The 25,986-nt window shown below is 38.8% G+C and overlaps 1 protein-coding gene across 4 annotated transcripts in view; it reads right to left on the reverse strand.

Moving 5' to 3' along the window:
* The window catches only part of LOC101744929 (hemicentin-2), a 279,760-nt gene that overhangs the window by 95,315 nt on the left and 158,459 nt on the right, over positions 1-25,986 (reverse strand). The gene's annotated exons all lie outside the window — the stretch shown is intronic.

Raw genomic sequence — 25,986 nt, forward strand, 5'->3', positions numbered from 1 at the left:
GTGGACTGTATTTAAAGCTGGTTTAATAATCGGATCATTGTCGGTCCCGTAAAACTGTATTAACTTTGATCCGATTATTAAACCAGCTTTAAATACAGTCCACTTTTATTCGTATAAGCCTTGCACCCAACATCCATCGCAACGGCGCCAACAGATGTCGATCTATTCAGGTGGATACTGCAAATTGATTATAAACTAAGTTTCTACTTAATTTTGATATTGATACTTCAAAACGAAAAACACAGAAGAAAACGAAAAATACGAAATAAAAATTCGAAAAAATTTTTTTTTATGTGTTTTATTTATACTGGTTTTACGTTTTGAAAATTCGCTGAATTACAGCGATCATAATATTAAAGCTTAGAAACAGGTAAAATTATTAAATTCAAGGAACCATTATGAATTTTTCTTTTTATAAATGTTAAATAGTTTAAATATAATAAAAGCAATATTGAAATAATTAAATCTCTTTCGCAATAAAAAACAAGAGCTCCCGAAATCCGCGCAAATTAAAAACAATCGAAATTCAACGAAGCCGTTTCAAATTTTATTAAAATTCGAATATCGTCAAGAAACATTTTAAATCACGAAGCGAGTATTGTTTTTACGAGTTCCGAGCGAAAGGGTTCATTCGAAATTCAAATGTAGCGTAACAGTGTCAAGGGCCATTTAGGATGTTTTAAAATGGAAGCCAAATTTCGGTTTTTATTGTTCTACTACAAAGCACTGTTCCTTAATAGCGGTTTTAACGAAATCAAAATGGTCTGGAGTGCTTTAAAAATCACTTGAACGTTCCACTTTGATTCTTTTTGACTCGACCCGGGGATTCCCCGTTGAGATTTTTATTGCTATTTACTGTTTTTTTTTTCAATTACATAAAATACATGTAGAATAGGGATCGCAGCGCATAAAATAAAAACTTCCACTGTTCAAAAATTTTCAGTTATTATAATAAAAAAATTATCTAACACCTTTTTTACACCTTAACCGTCTACGCCATCTTCATATTCTCTGTCATTCTGTCTGTTATTCTCTTTTCCCTTTGTTACCGTTTTCCCTTACACACTCACATTCTAATGCTCCGTTTCACACTCTTTTCATACGTTCCATTCTTACCAATACATACATATTTTTTAGGTGTTCGTCGGGATTTACTTTGTCGATGACTATGGTCTCCAGCGACCACTTAACAGCATGTGGCCTGTGAGTCTGCACACAGATTTAAATTCAAAATGAGCTTCAGCATGTAAGGCTGTGTTCAGCATGCTAAACGTGACCACATTGAAGTTTCCCGTATTCGTCACGTCAAACAAGAACCAGTCATGGTAGAACGGGCTCCAGTACTCCCGTTGTACGCTAAGGGAGTTACAGATAAGATTGGCGATATATATAGATGCGCGTCTATAGTCCACATAGGAAGCCAAGCCAGTACCTAAGATCTGTTAAGTGTAGGATACCCTTGTAGGATCCGGGTGTCTAGAAAATTTAATAATGGCTGTAGGTACATAGAACAAGAGACACTAATCGGTCATAGCCAGGAATACGGGTCTGCAGTTCGTCAAAATGCCTCGGATCCTGGAGCCAAACACTCCATAAGATTTGACTGCAAGCGTTTACTAAAGAAAACTATTTATTCCACGACTGCTGCGCAAGGTCATTAAGATAAAAAGACAAATGGACATTAATGGAGAAGATGGTTGTAACTTGTGACGGTCATATTATATTAATCACATTTTTTGAGGTTTTGAAGTGGTCCCAACGCGTAATTTTCGTAAATAGACTATATAGGTATTTTATCACCTATCAAACTTAAAAAAGACATTACAGAAAATCGATATTGTTAGTTAAGATGCACCGAAAAAAAAAAACGGCACTATTAGATTTTTTCATGTTATATGAAATGTGGCCGTCATGTCATGATAATAAAAAATGCGAGATTAAACCGTAAAAGTAATTTTTATTATTATTGTATTTAGAATTGAAAATTTATATTAATGGTTCTTAATAACAATTCACGCTCGATATGAATCTTCAACCACAAAGTCAATGTTGGGCCTTGTGGTTGAAGTTTCAATGATATTGCGTGCTGGCTGCCCCACCCTTCGTCTAGGAACTCGTGACTGCTTTGCGGCAGAAATAGGGAAATCGTTGTCCTTACATATGCGGACCGTACGCCCTACGGCCAATAAATAACCATTCCGGACGCCACACAGCCTAACGTGGGTGAAAACTAGTTATAAAGATATTCGTAACATAAGACGCAAGTAAAAAGAAAAAAAATGCTATTTTATTAAACGAAAGTATATTTATTAAGTTGTACAAACAGAATTCCCCGCAGACGTTTTTACATTACCGAATACCGACGAATGAATGGAAGAAAAATATTATGTTAGTTTTCCTCCGGAGGTCGGGAGTCCGGACCTGAAATTTGATTCGGGGACCGCTGCGAATATAGAATTTCCTTTGAAAATCTCTCTTGTGTTGGGAATGGTTTTAAAATTAACGTTGCCATGGTAACCGGTTCGCTTCGTTATGGCAAAACGTAGTGCTCTGTTCCGATCCCAGACTAATAATGTTATATTTTTATTGACTTTTCTTTGTTGCTGTGCTCGTGTGTTTCACGAAATGTGACGTCACAAATCAAATGGCGTCACCAACCTTGAGAAGTTCTCAGCTTTGAATTCGGAAAGCGGAAGCGGGAGTACCTCCTTAACTTGTGCTTATATAATTATGATGATAAAATACATATTTTTTTTTTTTTTTTAATAAATACATAAATGTTTACTAACAATCACGCCACGTTAATTGGTCCCGTGATAAGTTCGTAAAGAACTTGTGTTACAGGTACCAGATAACGGATATAAATGTAAGATTTTTATTATACACATACATATATTTAATAGACATCCATAACCCTGGAAAAGACATTTATATTTATCATACAAATATCTTCCCTTGGCGGGATTCGAACCCGCGACCCCCTTGTGTAGTGACCATGTCACTTACCTCTACACCAGACGGCCGTTTAATTTAACATTATTTAACATAATTTACTTTTAAGCCTTTATTATTATAGGTACAATTGTCTTAGCTTAGCCCTCTCTTATGCTAAAGGTTGAGGTTCGAACAATACAAGTGCACAGAAGTTTCTCGAAATTTTGATGACAGAAAAAGGCGTGACTTAATTCCAAAAGGGAAAATTATAAGCCATCTTCTGTTATAACCTAAATAGCTTCTCGCGTAGCTCTCTATTCATCTAGCATTATTTTTATTATTATCCATATAACTCATTCACCCAAATAATATTTGGGAATAGATAATTGATCTATCAAAAACCAGTCATTAGAGAAAGCAGACTACTCTTACTGATTTCGGGTTGGCATGTATCATCAACTTCGCCATGCTTTACGTAAGATACCTTGATATTATTCACTTTACGATTCGTTTACATACAACCACGGATTTTATGTTAATTTTGCTGTTGTGACATATTTACTGTATTGCAGTTATCTCATTATGAACTCACTGGCTCATTGGTGCAATAATTAGCACCCGTGACCTTTGCGCCGAGGGTCATGGGTTTGATTCCCACATGGACAAACATTCGTGTGATGAACAGTTTTCTTTGCTTTTTATGTGGGTGTCATCATTCTCCTGCCCTTCTCCCAGTCACCTGGCGTCGGCGCAACATGCTTTCTCCTTCCGTACTCCTCTATCATATACCCTCTTACATATATCGTCTTTCACACAATCCATCCATTTTTTCGTAGGTCTACCTCTTCACTGCTTTTTATCTGGGTGTATATTATCTAGATTAGTATGACGCAAGCGTCAAAGCGTGACACTTAGTGGACGCCAGCCGCAACTACTCGTCAAACATCGTCTCACTTCGGGTGGTGTGCATCGGCAGAGTCGAGGTGTCATCGGGTTGAATCGAAACACATTCATTGCGTAACTTAGGAAGAAGGAAGATATGTCAAAACCTTCATAGTTTCGTGCGTCGCATTCTTTTTGCACGACTACCCACCATACGACCACTACGTTAAGAAATAATGAAGACATCCGCCCATTCTACGATATGTACATATTATATGTTTAAAAGTATGTAAGTATTTACCGATACCAATAACACAGAGAATCCTAATATAGAGCGGGATAACCGTGCGTGATATGTTTTAGTTTAAATGTATGTAAATATTTACTGATGCCAATAACACAGAAAAACCCAATAAAAAGCCAGATGACCGTGCGTATATTATTATGTTCCCAACTATTTATTTATTTATTTACAAAATTTAATTTATTTCTAAAAAAAATATACAAGTATGTCTAATTGATCGAATAATGCTCAAATTAACTTATTTATTATAAAAAAAAAGAATACAATATTCCTAACCTAAAAGTACATGTTATTATCCGCAACATGCTTCGTCAGAACATTATCAAGTTACATACAAAATTATCAGTTGGCATCCCACTTACCTAACTACAAATTCCAAAAATTACACTCAACCACAAATAGTGTAATGCGGGACCAATAAAAATGGAATCTTAAAATACCCCTTTACGATCCACACTTATATCCTTTCGCGCTATTTAATGTTTCTATCGTAAAACACAGGTCCCGTTTCCAATAATGTTTTACTTTTTTTTTTATTACAAGAAAACATGTATTCCTTAAATGTGAACTGAGAGAGCGCGTTTTACCGTTCCCTGCAAATCTTTTAAGTCTTCGGTTCGAGAGTATTTTGAGCTATCTATACTGGTAATAAAATGAATGTTGTATTTTATTTGTCTCAAATCTTTTTAGTCTGGTGCAAATATTATTGTGTTTTATTCGATTCATACTAAAATGATATTGTTAATATTCACATATTATTTATACAATGACAGTAACCCGTAAAAGTTCTTTTAGTTCGTTTTCATTTTTTTTTTTCATAATTTTCATTATTAGCTGCATTGTCATTTGTATTTTTTTGTTAAAGCATTGCTTATATTTTTAGCAGTTGTAAAATATTCTTATCACTGTCACTTTTTCGGTGTATTCAAATTATGATTAACATTATTTAATACTAGCTTTTGCCCGCGACTCCGTCCGCTTGGAATAGTTACTTTGGCATAACGCTAAATTTTACCCCCTTTTCATTTACGTAGAAAGAAAATATTTTTGAATTATAGAATGCTAAGGAGCTGTTTAAGCCCCGATTTTGAAACATTCTTTATTGGTGCTCTTATCTTAGCGTGATGTTATATAGCCTATAGCCTTCCTCAATAAATGGGCTATCTAAAAATGAAATAATTTTTCAAATCGAACTAGTAGTTCCTGAGATTAGCGCGTTTAAACAAACAAACTTTTCAGCTTTATAATATTAGTATAGAATTTAATATTTAGGTACTCTTCAATTCACGTCAGGGTTAAATCTAGACTTCTTTGACGCTCACTGGTCTCCCTGCAAATCTGGTACGGACAGGATCCGCAACGGAGACCACACGAAAATACACAGAACGATGAGGATTTATGTAGGCAAAGCCAATTTGTCTGGGATCTCACAGCGAATTTAATCAGAAGACTGAATGAGGATAGGGGGCGTGTAGGAATTTAGATTCCGATCTCCCTTCCTGCAAATCTGGATGAGACATCATAAACCTTGGCTTCTGAACTAGTAAACGACTGTATAATGGAACCATTTAGATATTTTATTTGTTTGTTATGTGAAAGCAAGATGTTTTACAGACATAATGCTCTTTGAAGTTTTACTGGTTGTAGGACGTCTTGTGAGTCCGCAGGCGTAGGTACCACTATTACCGTATGCCTTGAAGCAGTAATGTATTTCGGTTTGAAGGGTCGAGCAACCGTTGCGTTGCTTACAACTGAGACTTAGAACTCATGTCTCAAGGTGAGTGGTGGCTTTTACGTTGTACTCACCACTCATGAAAGCAATAAAATAATAATAATAAGAGTTGAGCATTGCTGAGTTTTATCACTACCGCCGGTCAGTGGCACAATGGGTGCGTAAGTAACTCTATTGTAGTAAAAAAGGTTTAGATATTGATATGATTTTTAGACGATATTGCTGTTACAATAGATATATCGGCTATACCGTTCCATTGATGATTTCCATGAGCGATGTTTTTCTACTTACCATCAGTTAGGGCCGTATGTATATTCGCTTGCCTATGAAGGCAATTAAATAAACTTAAGATTTTTTTTTTTGTGTTTTGATTTTTTGTCATTTTACTATGTTTAAAAAACGTTTACCTGTATTTGCAATCAATCAATCGTATTTTGGTTTAAAAAAACATTTTTTTTCTTTCTTAATCATAAGATTGCAAGTCTATGGAAATTTCTGGAATCTAATATTTTCCGTATCGTTTTAATAGTATTGTTTTTTTGTTTTCCTACAGACCGGTTCATTGCCTTTTACCGCGCGGTCGGAGCTGTCGTGGTCTTTGATCTGTTTTTCCTTACAAAGGCCACGTCGCTTACAGACATTCAGGTTATAACCGAAAGCCACTTTGATAAGTTACCTCTTAGTGAACCTTTATAATTTTGGTTGTTGGTTTCGAATTAAGAATTGCGATTGAGTCTCCTTGATTGTTGTATGTAAATATTAAGATAACATTGGATAAGATCAGAATAAGCAACGTGGCGACCTGTTTGCCTCCTGCGACCTCTTTGTGTATTTGTTGGTATTTATTTAAGAGAATGAATATTTTAAAGATGTCTACACAGGCTTCTTTAATTTTTTTTATCATAGCTTTGTTTTTTTTTTCGATCTCTAAATCTATTTCCAAAACTTTTTTAAAAATCTAATTAACTTATTACGATTAACTTATTTCAAAATATGTACTCATGACTTACGTCTAGGCGATTCGTGCTTGAAAATAAATCATTGATAAGTATATACTGAAGAATAAAAATATAAATATATCTTATTTAAATTTCTTGGTAACGTTTTTTCAAAAGGTTTATCGTTTTTGATTTAAAATTCTGTCATTTCTACAAACTTCGGTTAAGCAACGCAAGGCTTTTTTTTTCGAGCCCTATGGGTTGATTTTTTTGATTTCGATGCGGAAGGCGGAGGACCGCATTATGTGGAAGGCATTGGGGAAGGCCTATGTCCAGCAGTGGGCAGATAAAGGCTGATGATGATGATGATGATGATGGGCTTCCCGCGCCTAGAGTGAGGGGTGATCTGTGGGACTGGACGGCTCACAGATGCTGGGAGCTGACCGTGGACCCAAGGAATGGATTTCAGGACCCTACCCACTAAACGACTCCCCTGCACACTTTCACCTGACGTCCGATCTTCACCCGGGGTCAGAACCCGGCAATGCAATGCATATCTTAACGCGTTCGTCGCGCTGGCGATCGCTCACTTCGTGCGGCACTCGCTTATCAACCTTTTTTACCTTGTCAATTTGAGGCAAATGGACCAATATTGTTTTGTTAGTAATGCTGATAGATACTGCTAACTTAGCGGTAGATTAAATATTCTGCTCTTTATTATTATTTATTTTTATTATTATTAGTATTAAGCTTCTAATGTCGTCTTTAATTTAATTCATCGTTGTTGACTTTAGCTTTCGGGCGATCATGGGGCTAATTTTTTAGATCAAAATTTCCATGTCGGAAGGGTTTAAACCAATAACGAGCGTTCGATAGTTTGCAGTGTATATTCCGTACACGTCATTAAAGTTGAGAGCCGTTTGTTTGGCATTGCTTTCTCGAGAGAATTTGCATTCCATAATTACTCTTATTTTCAGCGTATTTATTGGTTGATGCAAAATATAGAGATGTAGTGAAAACAAAAACATTAATCAATAAACAATGTACTGAAATTGAAAATTCCTTAAAGTTTTTAAATTAAATTCATTCAATTTGGAATTTATTGCTAATCGTACACAAATTACGTTTCTGCTGGCCAGTATTTTAAAATGGGAACTTCATAGGTTATTAAAAATAAACAGCCAGGATGAAGAAGTATTAGCTCCAGGAAAACATGGTTACAGGGTCGTTTCCTCTAACAAATATTTGAAAACAATGATATTGAATATTGAAGTCGTCGTGGGCTAAGGGATAAGATGTCCGGTGCATTCGTGTCCACTTCGATAAAGCGGCACGACACGAGAACCCTCTCATTGTGGCCGCCGGTAACTACATTCCCGATCCTGCGGAAAGAATGGAAAGCAGTCGCCCCAAACACTTCATTTCGGATCGTCCCGATCCACTAACGGTGCTTTTAGGTACCTCAAGCACCGTCACCGTTCTCGTCCAACCCGTCGTTTGTGATGAAGGGCCGACGAGTAAATTAACCCTCAGACACAGCCCACTGAGTTTCTCGCCGGATCTTCTCAGTGGGTCGCGTCTCCGATCCGGTGGTAGATTCTGCGAAGCACGGCTCTTGCTAGGGTTCGTGTTAGCAACATCGTCAGGTTTGAGCCCCGTGAGCTCACCTACTAGTTAAGGTTCCGTCAGCTTAGGTAGGAAAAAAAAAAGCATTCGTGTGTAGCGATGCACCGGTGTTCGAACTCCGCAGGCGGGTACCAATTTTTCTAATGAAATACGTAGGTACTCAACAAATGTTCACGATTGTCTTCCATGGTGAAGGAATAACATCGTGTAATAAAAATCAAACCCGCAAAATTATAATTTCCGTAATTACCGCGTTTGGGTTTGAAGGGTGGGGCAGCCGATGTAACTGTGTGTTATAACTGTGGTGTGTGTAAATGCTTGAGGCCTTAGAACTTACATCTCAAGGTGAGTGGCGCATTTACGTTGTAGATGTCTATGGGCTCCGGTAAACACTTAACACCAGGTGGGCTGTGAGCTCGTCCACTCATCTAGTCAATAAAAAAATAAAATAAAAACACAATGATATAAATATCCTCAAGCATAGGACAGTCAAAAGGTGATCTTTCATGAAAATTATGTATAAAAACTCAAAGCATACGTTGCATCTACCGCCATTTTGCGGTTCGGGAGGCAAAAGTTACCATCCCATAGAGCCAAAGTATAATTTTATTGTCCTTTTATGCTGATATAGTGCTTGCTTGCTCAGATGGCGTCGGATTTTATAGGGTTCGGCACGTGCCTAGAAATAATTCAGCTGACAGTTCAACGCATTACGTTTCATAATATTTAAGTTTGAAATGAAATACTAAACGGAACTAAAATCGTGAGGCACAATTATTTGGAAATTAATAGTATTCTATACTCGCTATAGCTGGGTGTTTGGAGCCTCTGGGTTTAAGGAGGGGCTTAGGTTCCCTATGTGTTTTGTATGTTCCACGAAGAACACTCTGAGGAGTTGTTTAAAATTATATCATTATCTCATTGAAGCCAATGAAAATGATGTAAAAATGTTCCGTTATATATTGCGCACATACAAAACGAGTATTTTCATAGCATTCTTATAAAACTGCGATAGCTTATTATGAATTAAACATCGACAAAATAAATTCTAACTATTAATTCCGTCACACGCCCCAACGTTAAAAAATTTAGCATAATATAACATAAAAAAAAACAGCATCACAAACTATAACCATTTTCCTCTCTGGAAATTCAGCTAAACTCCCACAATTAAGACTGTAAAGTTGGCCCGTCCTAAAAAAGGTGCCAACATGAAAAAATCACAAACTGATTTCACGGTTCGCTTGCCAAAGAGATAGAATTAACTGAAAAAAAAAAAAAACTTTTTTAATCACACAAATGAGGGCCGCCATAAACGACCCTCACTGAGACGTAATGTCGTTACCGTAAAGCTAACTCTGGGTTTTTAATTAAAAATCAAGATGGAGGTTTTTATAATTAAAAATGCTTTGTATAAAAAACGACAAATGAATCGGTGCTGTTGACTTTGCGTTCGATAATTAGGTATTTGACGAGTCGCCTTTATTATAATGACGTACGGATATATTCAAGATTCATTTAAATCGCCATCAAATTTTCGAAATACAAATTTTTAAAGGGGGTAAGAGGTGTTCTGTCCCGTTCTCGCAATGCTAATACAATCAATACTCTGCAAGTAAACTTTAATGTCCTTATTGCAGTAAGCTCTCTATCTAGCCATAGCTTACTGCTTATAATGTTTATGACGTGATTCAAAATTCAGGCAACACACAAAAATATATAAAACAAAGTTGTAAGATACTTTCTTAAACTGTCGATACCATCATTTGAGATATCGACTAGCAATAATAAATCCCAAATAAGGACTAGAAAAATATTAGACACGTTCGTCTGCTGCAAACATCCTACCCGCAGACTTCACTCTATCCATGACGCTTGCAACAAAACTCATTAAAGGGAATTCATTAAAGTTAAAAATCGTGCCAAGAACCCGATAGATATGAATAAAGTTTTTCCAAAAACAAGAATCCTTTCTTAATAAAATGTTTCAAGTGAATCTTATTACGTTTTTTATTGTACTAGTGATGGATAGTGTTGTATGCTATGATATAGTTCCAAGTTCCTGCCTATTTCTATCAGTTACGGGACTGAAAAATACTAACATAGACACACACATTTGGTAAATTTCAATCACTAACTTGAATGTGGATCTGAAATTCAGCTTTATCTAGTTCTACTTTGCATTTGCCTTAGATAAGCAGACTAGTTGAAAAACCACCTGTTGTGGTTATTAATTAGAAGTAGAAATAGGTAACGTCTGCAACAGAATTTTACCAGCATAGAACACGCCTACCATTAGAATGAAAGATTGTAATTAGGAGAAGATTTTGTTAAGAAAGCATTGAAAAGGACGTTAAAATTCTGAAGGATAATTTGTATATAATCGTAAATCAAGGATCATGAATTACCAGACCCAATTTTCAGGTTAGCGTGGTCAGATTGAATAATAAATTTTAGTTGAAACCTCAATGGAAATCAATGTTTGCATGTGTGTATGTGTTATATGTTTATCGTCTATGCATTCCTAAGTCATTCATCCGATTGTTCTATTGTTGTCAGACATCAGGTAAGGATTCTAACATAGTGATTGTGGGAAGATATACGACAAAGGGAAGATCTTCCACCGAGCGGATATTGCTCGGTATACCGACGGTCCGAAAGATGTTATTCGGAACTTTTATACATACCTATATACATGCATATGCCCGCTTTTGTTGCAAATGAGATTCAGGCATCTGTCGAATATCTTGCGTTGTATGATGGCTACCGCCACAGTAACATTACGACGACACAAAGTAAGAATAGTGACCTCCCTAAAAAAAGTTCTTCTAATATGGTAGAAGATTTTTTTTAAATTATTAGCGACAGACATGAATAAAGGTGAGATGACAAACATCTCACATCGTGTGAAACGATCGCAAAAATACAATCGGTACTCCATTATTACGGCCTTCGGGAATCTGGGTCCTGGACCCGAAATTTTGCGGTCCCGATGCGGAAGCCTAATGTTATTCGACGAGCAGATGTCGAAAATTGCCGAAACGCTTCGTCATTCGCATATATTGAGTGCGGTGGCACGCACTGGAGCTCGAAAACTATTGCAGTAATTTTATTTATCAATTTTATCCAAGCTTGATACGCAAACTCATGTCCTAACGGGTCCAACCTTTCAAAGGCCTCAAGCGATGTTGATATCTATATGTGTTTTATTTTATTTTTTATTGCTTAGATGGGTGGAGGAGCTCACAGCCCACCCGATGTTAAGTGTTTACTGGAGCCCATAGACATCTACGACGTAAATGCGCCACCCACCTCGAGATATAAGTTCTAAGGTCTCAAGTATAGTTACAACGGCTGCTCCACCCTTCAAACCGAAACGCATTACTGCTTCACGACAGAAATAGGCGAGATGGTGGTAACTACCCGAGCGGACTCACAAGAGCCTACCACCAGTAATTGATATCTATCACCAGTTGATATCTATATGTGGATTTTTATTACTAGTTATTGCTGCTTTTATAACTGCTGGCTTTTGAGCGACTGGTCTAGGTAAAGGTTGAGGATACCAGACTACAAAGAAGGTCGCCTATGAAGTGGACTGACCAGATAAAAGCGGCAGTAAAGGGCTCATCATCTCTGTATGTACGAGGAGGGCGGCCATCAGAGAAGAGTGGCGGCGTGTTGTGGAGCTTGCCACCAACACCTAAAGTGATGACGGAGACCACTCTGTCAAGAGTGATACCGACAAAGAAGAAGAACCTATTACTAGTAACCTCAAGGGGTTATGCTAGCCAGCTAGCTATCTATAAGTCTCAGCATCACGTCAGGTTATTTACTACAAATTGCGTTCTTAAGTTAAACTGACAAAAATATAAGTCCATTTTAAGCGAGAGCCATCAGCTCTCGTGCGTAGAGACCGTAATGTGGGTATTGCGTGCTCGCAAACTATATCTGCACAAGGTATGATTATTTGGAAAATGCGTATGTATGTAGCCTTCTCCAGTGACTATAAGGAAAAAGAGCAAATGATTACCACGCCGATTTTATATTGAACTAGCTGTATCCGCCCGCTTCGCTGGGAATTTAAAATTAACATTATTATTTCTCACCCCCACAAAGATTCTCATCATTAACCCCCCCGCAACTGGTGTAGGGAGTCCAACACTCATATAAATATTAGCCTATCCATCAAGTACATGTATTTTCTATATGGGTACCAAGTTTCAAGTCAATGGGGTGCACGGTTCAGTAGTTATAACGGAACATCCGTAAAAACAACTGTAGATTTATATATTAGTATAGATTGTGGTAAGCGTTAACTGCTTGTTCAAATTTGTATCGTTTTGTTACATAATTTTTTGTTGAATGAGAATCATGAGATATGAAATTAGTTTCTAATGGTATTTTGAAACTATTTTTTTTTTATTTCTGCATTCTGACAGACAGGAAGTGGTTGAAATGTGTTATTAAAATGATTGATAGGTGCTTATTCTCTTTCTCTCTAATGATTAAGAACTCACGTACTATCGCACCATCCGCCGCCGGAGGTAGAGTTCATCCATACTACCTAGAAAGAACCGCTACGTTCGTCCGTGGTAAGTTTCCAAAGATCTTTTTGGCACGTACCACCCGGCTTTGGACTGAGCACCCCTCTATGGTGTTTTCCAAACACTATGACATGTCCTTCTTCAAACCAGGCTTGTGGAGAGTACTTAACGGTAGGCAATGGCTTGGCTTTTTCCCTGGCATTTCCATACCAAATACTCATCATCAAGTGGGCCGTATGCTCGTCTGTCTACAAAAGCAATAAAAATAATCGTAGGATAACAATCTGGTTTCTTCTAGTAAGCTAAATCGCGAGCAAATTAAATCCCTAATGATTGATAACCGTCAACATAGGTTTAATTAAAATAATCTTTTGGTCCGACCTTTCTATTGCTATTAATCTAAAGTTCAGCCTTTGTTTCTTTTCGTACTAATGAAGAATTAACTATAGTAATTAATCAAAACGTGAACAATAATGGAAACTAAAATTCAAAGAATAAGACAACGTCTAAACGAGGTTTGACAGGAGCCCTCAGCGATAGGCATCTTCAAATATCCAAGAGCTATGGTGGCCATCATGTGGACCATATACCCATCTGGTTGAGAATACAAAACAAAACTCCGCAAAAGACACTTTAAAAATAGACCATTGAGGATTATTGACCATGTGTTACTAAAGTGGAATATATCTAATGTATCAAATGACAAGGACACGACCTTCAGCAATGAAGTATTCGACTAAGAAGAAGATCAAATGACATAGAATCTTTTTTCACCTACCCTCAAGCCAACATATTTTATTACTTTTGGTGGATAGACGAGCTTTTGGCTCAACTGGTATTATGTGGTTACGTACTCAACCAATACGAGTGTCACATAGGACCTTGAAGTCTGTACTGTACTGTATTGGTGGTAGGACCTCTTGTGAGTCCGCACGGGCTAGCTAATAAAAGCGTATTAAAACATCCTCACAATTTCGTTTTTCGGTAAATCTCAATTAAATTTTACGAAGATTTTACAATTTATTCGTAGAAATCTAATTACCAGCACAAAGACTGTTCTAATTTGCACAATGATTGCGGGCTGCGCTCTTTTGTCATAAAACTAGACATTAAAACGGGTGAAGCCGAAATAGCGATAATAACAATGTAAATTACTGACGTGATGAATCCTAATTTAAGAAAAAACGAATAGATATTAAAAGAGTTTGAAAATGTTACCCGGATATATGGCGTTTATATATAATAACTCTTGTGAGTTCGCATGGGTAGGTACCACCACCTTGCCTATTTCTGCCGTAAAGCAGTAATGCGTTTCGGCTTGAAGGGTGGGGCAGCCGTTGTAATTATACTTGAGACCTTAGAACTTATATCTCAAGGTGGGTGGCGCATTTACTTCGTAGATGTCTATGGGCTCCAGTAACCACTTAACACCAGGTGGGCTGTGAGCTCGTCCACCCATATAAGTAATAAAAAAAAATGAATATAGAAAAAATTTGAAAATGAATTTTTTTTATTGCCCTTGTAGGCAGACGAGCATACGGCCCACCTGATGGTGAGTGGTTACCGTCGCCCATGGACTTCAGCAATGCCAGGGGCAGAGCCAAGCCGCTGCCTACCGCTTAATACTCTCCACAAGCCTCGTTTGAAGAAGGACATGTCATAGCGCTCGGGAAACACCGTGGAGGGGAGCTCATTCCATAGCCGGATGGTACGTGGCAAAAAAGATATCTGGAAACGCACTGTGGATGACCGCAGTGGCTCCAGGTAGTATGGATGAACCCTACTCCGGTGGCGGGCGGTGCGATGGTAAAAACGAGATGTCGGTATCATCTCGAACGATTCCTCAGAGCACTCCATGAATATGGAATGTGACACAAAGACTAAGGGTATTAGCCAATTGACCAGTTTTGATGGCGCTTGTAAGTCTCTAGTGTTCAGAAAAAGCAAATAACAAAGTAGGCCATAGAGCTGCGACTTTAACAAGCTACCCGGTAATCAAGCGACCGCCACACTTTACGACAATACTCGAACAAAATACGTAATAACGCATAAAACAGTCGAGTGCAGCGCCAACGACCGAGCGAGCTCATAAAATGGCAGCGCTAATTAAAACGTTAATGGACACTGTAGCTAAACACACTGGCTTATAGTTTAATCTGCCGTTCACAGGTATTTTTCAAGCGGCAATGGAAAACAAAAAGTCGGTCGAATGTTTTTTTAGCCGACTTCAAAAAAAGAGGATGTTATCAATTAGACTATTGTTTTATGCGTTATCCTAAAACTTTTTTCTTGGCGAACGTATTCTGATATTTGAAAGTTGGTGTTTTTCATGCGGTCGCATTTAATTTTTATCAAGATCTGACCAGTAGTTTTGGCGTTATCCTAATCTATACTCTCAGAGAGAGCCGACAGAGTTTCTCGCCGGATCTTCTCAGTGGGTCGCGTTTCCGATCCGCTGGTAGATTCTGCGAAGCACAGTCACTGCTCTTGCTAGAGCCAATGTTAGCAAATTTATCAAGTTAGAGCCCCGTGAGCTCACCTACTCGCTCGGTTAAGCTGGTATAACCCCTTAGGTTTACCAGCATATAAAAAACATCTAACATTTAGCCAACTTTGACTACATCGATGATTATTTCATTTTACCTTGTTGAAGACGGTTTTTTTTCTTTGTTTTATAATTTTTATTTATTATTTCTTTCATAATTTCAGTCGAGTTTTGGGCACGGAGACATCCATTGAAATTTTATTAATTTATGTCCAATTAAAACACTAATTAACACTTAAATCAAATTATGGTAAGCGTCCGTGGTGCGCTACCACAGAAACCACAAAACAAATAGCTTTTAATATTGTCAACAGCACTTGAAAAATTTTAGATAAATAATTTATTTTTATTTTTATCACAGTTCAGCAGAGGACAAAGCTTAAATTGGAAGAATTGAATTTTTAGTGGTGTTGAGACCTCTTGTGAGTCCGCACAGGTAGGTACCACCACCCTGCCCATTTCTACCGTGAAGCAGTAATGTGTTTTGGTTTGAAGGGTGGGGCAGCCGTTGTATAGCACTTATATCTCAAGGTAGGTGGCGCATTTACGTCGTAGATGTCTATGGGCTCCAGTAACCAACACCAGATGGGCTGTGAGCTCTTCCACCAATCTAAGCAATAAAAAAAAAGTATCTGCAGTGACGATAATTCATGAATTAATTCCAACATTTAGAAAATCCAATTAAGTATAAATACATAGTGTAAATCTATTGAAAAATTCTACTCTACCGATCCTTGCATAGCGCGCAATGCAAAGCAATTAAGAATCAGCTAGCGTGCGTGATCTATTCTCTGGAGAGAGCATGAGGAGCGTCCTTAAGATGCCTTCGCGAAGCACGTTCAAATAAAATAACGTATATTTATGTGTAGCTTAATTAGTGACCATTGTATTCTGTTTCATTAAAAATCCTCGTAGTTCCAAGGATGTGACAGAAGTAGGCTTCATTATGATAGATAGTTTTTTTTTTTTTTTCACAGGAGAAAATCGCCGGTTCCCCACCCGCGCGGCAGGTGGGGTATGTGGGAGTTGAACCTCACTAAAAACTCCTGCCGCTCACAACCGGCGCCCTACCTCGGACCGGGCCGGAGCCCAGTCGGGGCCTTTGAGACGGCGGGACAGGGTTGACGCAGAGCACATTACATCCATCCCACCGTCCCACGGACGCCGGACCGGCGGCCGCCAGCGACACGAGCACCGGTTCCCTCGTTCAGCGGGCCGAGAGCCCGCCTTGATGGCACCGCGTTACACCTTTCCCCAGAGCGGTCGGGGGAACGCGGTCTACCATCACCCGGCATGATAGATAGATAGTGCTTATTGATGATTAGCTGCGGGACGGCTAATGGAGTTACCGCCAAACCATATCTAAAACTACTACAATGTCGACAGAGAGAAATTCAGTGCAAACACCTGTCCGAAGTCTTGCGAGCCTGCTTCAATATCTTACCTAATGACGCGACAACATCTGGGTTCAAATTCAACGAGCACGTATCAAGTTTTCCCATAAAATGTGTCTTTAGTAAGTGTCGCGAAGGTTTTTAAGCTAAATGCCCACAACTGTCAAAAAAAATATCCTTACAATTTTTTAATTTTCGTTAAGGCGTATTGTGATTCCTCAAGGATAACCACCGCCATCCTGCTTATTTCCGGCACAAAGAGAGTGAATCTCTGTATTGTATAACAGCCTAACCTTCAGCCGGTAGATGTGGCTGCTTTACGACAAAAACAGGCAGGGCGGTGGTAGCTACAAGTGCCATCACCAGCTATCACGAAAAATACAATAGCTCGTAAACAACAAACGCTCATTCCGGACATACATGTTATTTTTCAATATATATATATATATATATTTTATCTTAAGACGTCACTCGGTCTCAGCTTGTTTGATTACACCCCGCGAGCCCATCCCCTAAGGGCGAACACGCCTCGAACAAAAGGGGGCCTCGTGAAAACAGAATTACAACGCGAACCGCATTATTGAAAGAAAATACTTAGATTAATTCTGTTTGTTCACCTCGGGTCAGGTTTGTGAGCGAAACTATTGTGTCATTGTCGTTCGGTGAATATGGGTAACGATTTATGTTTGTTGAGAATTCTGAGGGATTTAATCATCTTAATACGTAGTTGTTGGTACTAAGCTGTTCTAGTTCTAGTCGTATCTATTGTATGATTAGTAGTATTCAGTAAATTTATTTGGACTAGAGGTCCCGCAGTAGTCGAAATTCGACTATAATTAAATAGAATTGTGGAGTGGAAAAGGTTGGAGGAGGCCTTTGTCGATTGGCAAACAGATCTGCAGAAAATAAGAAAAATTCAAATAATAGGCTAGATTAAGGTTTAAATAAAATTTAAGTTTTATATATTATATTTAATTTTAGTCATATAATTGTAATATGGATCTGAATAAAAGGCTATATTATTATTATTATTATTTATAAATAGAATTGTAAGTTTGTACACTATTATATACTTCTTTAATCACAAATTTCGCCAAGGCTACACTATAAAAAAATATTAATAAAGACAAACAATATTTAATCTATTCTCAATTTGACCACAGACGTCAAGAACAAAAGTTTGACAATAAATAGTATGCATGCGTGTGTGCGTCAAATACATGGTATGTAGTGTGTGTAATGTTTTCTTTGTTGATTTAATGTATCTTATATGCATTATTTAAAAAAAATATTAGCATTGTGCACTTTTTCTCTGTATTCTCTATAAGTGTGGAAAATTTCATACTCCTTCGTCCGCGCAATTTTCGTAAAAAGGGATACAAAGTTTTTTCTTCACGTATTAATTAAAGATACTTGAAGAAAAACAAACAGAGTTTCTTGCGAATCACTGGTAAATAATAATATATTTGCGCTGGTAAATAATAATATATAATTATAATAATAATAATATATTGCGAGCGATTGAAGAGCTATCCCTCCGGGAGCCGTGCTTTTTGGTCGCTCGCCAAAGCTGCAGAAGGAAACTTCTGCAGGTCTAGTCTCCCACCACTGCGCAAGTCCGATGACAATCTGGCCCACAGCGCGAAAGAGAAGGCTGACCTTCTGGTCAAACTCTTCGCCTCGAACTCGACTGTGGACGACGGGGGTGCCACACCACCGAACATCCCCCGGTGTGATAGCTCCCTGCCGGAAATCTGCTTCACACAGTGTGCAGTCAGGCGGGAGCTCAGACTCCTGGAAGTCCATAAGTTGAGTGGGCCAGACGGCATCCCCGCAGTGGTTTTGAAAACGTGCGCCCCTGAGCTGACACCTGCGCTAACGCGTTTGTATCGCCTCTCTTATTGCACTAACAGGGTTCCGTCTTCATGGAAGACCGCCCACGTCCACCCTATCCCCAAGAAGGGTGACCGGTCGGACCCATCGAGCTACAGGCCTATCGCGATAACTTCCTTGCTTTCCAAGGTGATGGAGCGAATTATAAATACACAACTCCTGAAGTATCTTGAAGATCGCCAGCTGATCAGTGACCGACAGTACGGTTTCCGTCACGGTCGCTCAGCTGGCGATCTTCTTGTATACCTTACTCACAGGTGGGCTGAAGCCTTGGAGAGCAAGGGCGAGGCTCTTGCTGTGAGCCTTGATATCGCGAAGGCCTTCGACAGGGTCTGGCATAGGGCACTTCTATCGAAGTTACCATCTTACGGAATCCCCGAGGGTCTCTGCAAGTGGATCGCTAGCTTTTTGGATGGGCGGAGCATCACGGTCGTTGTAGACGGTGACTGTTCTGATACCATGACCATTAACGCTGGCGTTCCACAAGGTTCGGTGCTCTCCCCCACGCTTTTCATCCTGTATATCAATGACATGCTGTCTATTGATGGCATGCATTGCTATGCAGATGATAGCACGGGGGATGCGCGATATATCGGCCATCAGAGTCTCTCTCGGAGCGTGGTGCAAGAGAGACGATCAAAACTTGTGTCTGAAGTGGAGAACTCTCTGGGGCGAGTCTCCAAATGGGGTGAATCGAACTTAGTTCAATTCAACCCGTTGAAGACACAGGTTTGCGCGTTCACTGCGAAGAAGGACCCCTTTGTCATGGCGCCGCAATTCCAAGGAGTATCCCTGCAACCTTCCGAGAGTATCGGGATACTTGGGGTCGACATTTCGAGCGATGTCCAGTTTCGGAGTCATTTGGAAGGCAAAGCCAAGTTGGCGTCCAAAATGCTGGGAGTCCTCAACAGAGCGAAGCGGTACTTCACGCCTGGACAAAGACTTTTGCTTTATAAAGCACAAGTCCGGCCTCGCGTGGAGTACTGCTCCCATCTCTGGGCCGGGGCTCCCAAATACCAGCTTCTTCCATTTGACTCCATACAGAGGAGGGCCGTTCGGATTGTCGATAATCCCATTCTCTCGGATCGTTTGGAGCCTCTGGGTCTGCGGAGGGACTTCGGTTCCCTCTGTATTTTGTACCGTATGTTCCATGGGGAGTGCTCTGAGGAATTGTTCGAGATGATACCAGCATCTCGTTTTTACCATCGCACCGCCCGCCACCGGAGTAGAGTTCATCCATACTACCTGGAGCCACTGCGGTCATCCACAGTGCGTTTCCAGAGATCTTTTTTGCCACGTACCATCCGGCTATGGAATGAGCTCCCCTCCACGGTGTTTCCCGAGCGCTATGACATGTCCTTTTTCAAACGAGGCTTATGGAGAGTATTAAGCGGTAGGCAGCGGCTTGGCTCTGCCCCTGGCATTGCTGAAGTCCATGGGCGATGGTAACCACTCACCATCAGGTGGGCCGTATGCCCGTCTGCCTACAAAGGCAATAAAAAAAAAAAAAAAAAAAACTCTTTATTTAACACCACGTATACAGAGTAAGTATATAAAACAAATAATAGACGGTGACATAAATTGGCGGCCTTATCGCTGAAAGCGATCTCTTCCAGGCAACCTTGCAGGGAGAGGAATAAGCAAACTAGTATGGTGCTATATCTTAATAAACCTACATAAAAATATATACTTATATACACATACTGTGAAAAATAAATACAATATAAGATAGACTTACTTATATAAGATAGATTCAATACAAATAAATATTAAAAATATGCTAGTAAATACAAAAAAAAGTAGCAACTTATACAGTTATATCGTAGGAGACATATTATTGTTCAAGTTAGTGCGATTTTAATCTGAACTTGAAAATTTCCGGCGAGGACGATTGTTTGATGCTTAAGGGTAGTGCATTCTGTAAGCGGACTGCTTCAACTGAAGTATTCCAGATAGTCTGTCGCACATATTTTTTTTTTTTTTTTTATGATTGAAGTATTGGTGGCCCGGAGGTCTTTCCAGCTTCACCACAATTACGGCACAATCGTATTTATAGTGAAAACCAAAACTAGAACTATAACTATAACTTGTAGTCAATAATAATTTGCGCAGGAGTTGCCGCCACTTTCAACATGTCCTCCGCCTGAAGAACAATAGATCAAAGCGTGGCCATCTTGTGTCTTTACCACTTCGACAAATAAGATGCACCGGTGACATGTTGCAGGGGGCGTGGCTTAACAGTTTTTTCACACGGCACTCAGTTCACCTGATGTGACGTAAAATCGTATGATTTCGGTGCTGCGTTGAGATGTGCGAGTTGACTTGCTCACTCGCCACACAACCGCAAAGGAATAAACATTAACATAAATAAAAATTAACATTAATGTTATTCTAAAACAATATTCCTCGATTTAGCAGAAATTGGAAGTCGCACTCCATGTTCGCGGTTTCAATGTAGATTGCTTATTCAAATCGTTCACGCTGAGATGTGAAATGTTGCAATTGAAATGGTGGTTAGTCTGTTTTGCGGCATGACTGCGGTTCCTGTTCGACTAATTTATCTTGAAAGGCTATCTTATATATTAATTTTAAAACCGAATATACATGCAAAATTTTAGTATTAGTTTTTGAATTTTTTGATCTTCAGACGTTATGACAATGGTTCCGACTGTTAGCTCACGGCACGACTCAAACCAGAACATATCATTACTTCGTGGCATGAATTGGTAGGAAGGTATGTCCATCTCCGTTCGAGCTTACAATACGCTCTAATAACAGTATTTATATTTTATTGCTTAGATGGATGGACGAGCTCAGGACCCATCTCGTGTTAAGTGGGTACCGGAGCTCATAGATATCAACGTAAATCACGCCATCCACCTTGAGATATGAGTCCTCAGTTTCCGTTACTGCTTCACGGCAGAAATAGGGAGAGTGGTGGTACCTACCCGTGCGGACTCACAAGACGCCCTACCACCACATAACAATGTGTTGTCTCAAGGAGTGTATCGGCATTCACGTTTTGATGTCCATGGTCATGGCATGGATATTAGGAGGACGATATTAGGAGTTCTTCTTGATCGTGGAGATTTTTCTTGAAAATCTATTGATTATTTACGAAATTTCATCAAAATATTGGTATCTGCATGCATTTGAACATATTTTTTTTCCATAGGAGAAAATCGCCGGATTCCCACCCGCACGGCAGATGGGGTATGTGAGAGTCGAACCTCACCAAAAACTCCTATCTCTCATAGCCGGCGCCCTAGCCCGGACCGGGCGGGAGCCCAGTCGGAGCTATTGAGACGGCGGGACAGGGTTTACGCAGAACATTATTACATCCATCCCGCCGTCCCCCAGACGATTTGAACATTTGCACTGTTCCTTCTTATATCGACGATTTAAAAACTATTCTTGATTGTTCTGTATGACCTGAAGGAAATAGCCTTTACACACACAATGTAATAATACTATTGATACTTTATATCACAAGGAAGACGGTTTTTACTGGTGGTAGGACCTCTTGTGAGTCCGCGCAGGTAGGTACCACCAACCTGCCTATTTCTGCCATAAAGCAGTAATGCGTTTCGGTTTGAAGGGTGTGGCAACCGTTGTAACTATACTTGAGACCTTAGAACTTATAATATTTCAAGGTGGGTGGCGCATTTACATTGTAGATGTCTATGAGCTCCAGTAGCCGCTTAACACCAGGTGGGCTGTGAGCTCGTCCACCCATCTAAGCTATAAAAAAAAGGCGGCAGTTATTTTCTGTCTGTGGGCTTCGGCTTGTCTGACATTATGCTAAAAAAAATAATTAAAAGGTTCGTTATCACATATCTTTTAATTACTAAAGACCTTGTAAATTCGATCGTAATCAAATTTGTTTTAATAACATGTTAGTTCAGTTTTGACTTTGTGTGATCGCGTGTAATGTGCTCTTTAAAAATGTTTTAAAATCACAATAATCAAATCCTTATGTTGTTTAACTACATTAATTTGCATTTAACAAGGGAATCCTTGAAAATTTGAAATTACTGTACATAATACAAAATTTCGTTTGTATAAAAAGAGCTGTACAATATTAAGTCTTGGTGGTAGGACCTCTTGTGAGTCCGCACGGGTAGGTACTACCACCCTGCCTATTTCTGCCGTGAAGCAGTAAAGCGTTTCGGTTTGAAGGGTGGGGCAGCCGTTGTAACTATACTTGAGACCTTAGAACTTATTCTCAAGGTGGGTGGCGCATTTACGTTGTGAATATCTATGGGCTCCAGTAACCACTTAACACCAGGTGGGCTGTGAGCTCATCCATCCATCTAAGCAATAAAAAAAAACAAAAACTGTTTTAACCTCAGAGATAGGTGAAATTTGATCAACCAAACAATATAGCATCTAATTATAACTGTTTTAAAAAATCTTTACGAATATATGGATATATAAATTTATCAAGAAGATTGATTTATATGCCTCAAGTATTCTCTATCTTAAATCAAAATTAAATTCGTCTTCCATTCAATTTTTAATTATTATTGATTGTATTGAAATAATTACACCGGTTTCCATTAGATAAGCCGCAAGCCGCTAGAAACACAATCTCCGACATGATTAAATAATTAAAAAAAAAAAACACCCATATAAATTCCTATGTTCTCTAATACGAAATAAAAACTAACACTATTAAGGTAATAGAAAAACGTGGCGCATCTTAAAACGTATTTTACAAACTAGCGACCCGCCCTCACTTCGCTTCGGGAACATTAAAACACACATGAAACCAAAAAAATAAAATAAAAAATAAAATAAAAAAAGTAGCCTATGTTCATCAGGGACAATGTCGGCTTCTAATGGAAAAAGAATTTTTCAAATCGGTCCAGTAGTTTCGGAGCCTATTCGAAACAAACAAACAAACAAATCTTTCCTCTTTATAATATTATAAGTAAGTATAGATATAGACAAAGATTACCTCACAAAGGTAAGTCTCAAATCAAACAGCCTTCTGTTTGCACTTAGCGAGTTTACAGTGAACAAAGTCCGGGGAATAGTAAAAAAAAACTAAGAACCTCTCTCTCTGTTCATTGCTTTTGTTTGTCGTAGCTACTTCATTTAGCGACGTTGTGACGATGTTGGTATTAAAAAAACTCTCACTAAGTCTTATCTTTTCAGGACTGGGCGACACTTTGACCTTTAAAGGTATTTTTTTTATTGCTTAGATATGTGGACGAGCTCACAGCCCATCTGGTTTTAAGTGGTTACTGGAGCCCATAGACATCTACGACGTAAATGTGCCACCCACCTTGAGATATAAACTCTAAGGTCTCAAGTATAGTTACAAGCTGTGTGAAACCCTTTGATCCGTTTCTCCAAGTACTGCTTGCATGAATTTTGCTATAGAGCTGGGGGAGGGACCTATAGACACTCTGGATCAGGTATCGGTTATTTAAAATGTCCATTCTGTTTTCTTTGTGATTGTGTTTTGATTAGGTACAGGCAGACCGACGACCATTCGTAATGGATGCCAGCAATGGCTGCCTATTAAAGTCAATTCTTGGTGGACCATTGCATTTATATTCTATATTAAACGTTTTTTTATTGCTGTAATGGGTGGATGAGCTCACAGCCCACCTGGAGTTAGGTGGTTACTGGAGCGCATAGACATCTACGACGTAAATACGCCACCCACCTTGAGATATAAGTTCTAAGGTCTCAAGTATGCTACAACGGCTGTCTCTCCCTTCAAACCAAAACGCATTACTACTTCACTGGTGGTACCTACCCGCGCAGCCTCGCAAGAAGTCCTACCACCAGTAACGCGGTACTAATTCTATCTAGAAGCTGCGGATAGTCTATCAACGCGAAAAGCGAGGTGTTTGTTTTTGTAAGATTACTATGCTATTTATATTACATTGCTGGTATTGGTATTTGTTCAGTTTCTGAACGCAAAAATGTCAGTGAGGGGCTTCCGCCATGACACCAATCTTTTTGAAATCTAGCCGCCGAGAACAACGCATCAATTTTAAATTTCTCTTATATATTAAGTCCTTAATTAAAAAAATATAAAGGTACAATAAATATCTCAAAACAATAAATACAATCCACGCTCAATTACCACAACGCAACAGTATTACATTGTAGTTTGATAGTGAACGGTTTAATGGATTTTTAATGGTTATTTCTCCTTACCTAATTAATGAAGGATTGATATTTTGTGATATATAAAGTAGTTTTTATAGTAGTCATAGAAAATTTCTGACTCACAATAATATTATAATATTCAAATTTAACATTCTAAAATGTGTGTATAAATTTGTAAATAATAACATCAGGTTATTAAATACAATGTTAGTTATCGTAAAAAAATTTTTAATAAATTGTGTGTATGTGAAATCGATAAAGATGGCCTATTACACCGATTTCCGCTAAGAACTATTATGATTAATATGATATCGTATTTTTCACGATACAGGCAGTATATCAGAGGAAGTGTGAAAGTAGCCCCGGTAATCGACAAATTGAAGAGCGGACGGTTAGCGTGGTATGGACATGTGATGAGTAAAGACAAGATGCATGTGACTAGGAGATGTATGGAAATGATAGTGCAAGGTAGAGGGGGAAGAGGTCGACCGAAGAAAACGTGGATGGACTGTGTGAATGACGATATGAGAGAGAGAGGAGTGAGTGTTGAGATGACGGCTGATAGAAGAGAATGGAAGAGAAAAAAATAGCTGTGCCGACCCCACCTAGTGGGATAAGGTGGAGAATAAGAAAAGACTATATCGTGTTTTTCACATAGCAAAGCCAATGCTTTATCACAAAATTTTAATGTAATAATTTCACGAGAATACGGTGCGCGATAAATAAATGAATTTTCACAAGATGGCGCCCAAGTCTTGAGATTAAAGCAAACCAAGGTTTAAAGCAGGCAAGCCGGAAATTAAGCGGACTATGAAGCATCGTGGGGTTGCTGGGCTGATTCGTGAAGACCTCGCGGCTGCGAATGATTCCGAAGAAATCGGGGGTCTTGATGTTTTTGACGTATTACACGACGTAAGGTCTACGCTACTTTAGTGAATTAATGAGCGCTAAATTAAATTTTATTTACGCTTGTTATGTGCCTGCTACATTGTGAATATTGAGTTTTATAACTTCCCATATAATTTTTACGGAGACGTACCCAAAAATAGGAGGTTTAATTGA

Source organism: Bombyx mori, chromosome 25 (assembly GCF_030269925.1).
Source record: "Bombyx mori chromosome 25, ASM3026992v2".
In the NCBI taxonomy this organism is placed as follows: Eukaryota; Metazoa; Arthropoda; class Insecta; order Lepidoptera; family Bombycidae; genus Bombyx; species Bombyx mori.